This window comes from Quercus suber, unplaced genomic scaffold, assembly GCF_002906115.3.
Source record: "Quercus suber isolate HL8 unplaced genomic scaffold, Cork oak 2.0 scaffold_1029, whole genome shotgun sequence".
In the NCBI taxonomy this organism is placed as follows: domain Eukaryota; kingdom Viridiplantae; phylum Streptophyta; class Magnoliopsida; order Fagales; family Fagaceae; genus Quercus; species Quercus suber.
The window spans coordinates 13,243-15,244 of NW_027070440.1; the positions used below are offsets into that span (position 1 = coordinate 13,243).

The 2,002-nt window shown below is 33.3% G+C and overlaps 1 pseudogene; it reads right to left on the bottom strand.

The window, feature by feature from the left end:
• Nucleotides 1-1,145: 1,145 nt before the first annotated feature.
• On the bottom strand, nucleotides 1,146-2,002 carry LOC112029731 (germin-like protein subfamily 1 member 7; annotated as a pseudogene).

A 2,002-nucleotide genomic window follows, 5' to 3' on the forward strand; every position in this document is an offset into this window, starting at 1 on the left:
CTATCGAGCAGGTGTCGAGTTTTAATGAATTTGCACTTCAGCTTGATTTTTCTTGGACAGACTTGATGACTTCAACACTTGATCTTGAAACCTTGTTTTTTGAAGTATTAAAAATATCTAGAACTACCTAATTACAAGTAGAGTGCATTTTGTCAAAAGGATTAGCCAATTTACATAAATAAGTGACATATGTTCTTAACAAGTGAAAACACATATGTCCTAACATATTTTATCTTAATCTTGCCTACCAAACCAAAATCTCTATTTAATCACTACCTTAACATGTAAGTTAATATTTGATATAACTCAAATGTACCTCTTACATCACCAATCATCAATTGATAAAAAAAAAAACCTCAATGGAAATTGAATTTAGCAGCAACTGTTTTGGTTGCCATCATACACAATATGTAAGCTTTACCGTTAACATCACGGTAGTCATGCATAGGTAGACCACCACAGAGAATTTTGTATATTTTTTCCATTAGTTTCTATATAAAAAAAAAAAAAAAATTATTCTTTGCTTTATAGGAATAAAAAAAAAAAAAAAATTATATTTACCCTTTAAGTATGACATTTCTTTACCACGTATAATTGTTTTCCCCATATTTCCTTAGTATGAATACTACACAAATGTCCATAGTCATACTATTTCAAGAGTATTCAAAAATATTTCTCAACGCCAAGAACTTGGTATCTCAACTAGCACATCATAGTATTTTCAACAAAAACATCTCAAATTTAAACTCATCTTTTGCATTGTAACTAAAAAAAAAAATACCTTCAACATTACCTTTAGGAATGGTTTTTGGACATAGAATCGGTATTACAGAGCTCTCAACTTGGCTTGCCAATTTTTAAAATGAAAATAAAATTTTTTTCTACTCTTAATAAAATATTGTTCAGTTTATATTTAATAGTACAAATACTTGTGGTTTCAAGCGTCTTGGATCCAAGGTGTAATCTAGATCTAGTCATGCACAAATTGCACTACCTTGCAACACAATGATACATAAAAGCCATCATAAGAAACCACTTTATTTGATAATAATTATTCAAATGACATTACAATAAGGAAAACCAAACGAATTTTATTCAAACTTTATAGTGGTTCACCATCACTATTTCATAGATTTTCCAGAATTCTAGTTTGGTGCGAATGCTTTTTGATGATATTCAACTACATTCTTGTCTAGTTGGAAGGCCTTGATGAGAACATTAGGATTGATGGGAGGAACAAATCCAAAGACCACATTTGCTTTGGTGGTCACCCTAGGATTTTGGATATTGAGACCAGTAAAGGCAAGAGCAACAGTCTCCTCTATGTTGAATTGGAAGTGAATGAGACCAATTGGGAATACAAAGACATCTCCCTTGTTTAGAACTTTGGTGAAGAGGTTGTTTGGGTTTGATGTGATAAATCCAACTAAGAGTGTACCCTCAATGACTATCAAAAGCTCAGTGTCATGAGTGTGAGGAGGATTCAGGCCATATGGTGCAAAGTCAAGCCGAGCCAAAGATATACCTAGAGTGTTGAGACTTGCTAATTTATCGACGTTCACAAGAGTGACATTTGATCCGACTTTGTTTTCAGTGTTTCCGGGAATATTAAGTCTAGAGAAGAAAAATTATTCGCTGAGACCATTGTAGGGTCCTTGCAAAATTTTCCATTCACAAATACTACACAAAGAAAGAAAAGTTTTTTATTGTCGCAAATAAGACAGTTTCCATAACAATGGACAGCAACAATGTCATGTAGGGGGGGGGGGCTTCGGGCATAATTTCATTAATGTAAAAAGTTATAATAAATTTGAAAGAACTTACTACTTGTGCTAATAATAATGAGAGTGTGATTTATACATACCACCAGACTTGATGTCATTAATTGCGACACAGAAGTCTTGCAAAGGGCTAGGGTTATAGGCAGAAGCAATGGAGGATGCCAAGGCCAAAATGGCCACAGTCACATGGAAAGAAACACCTTTCATCATATTTGAGGAGG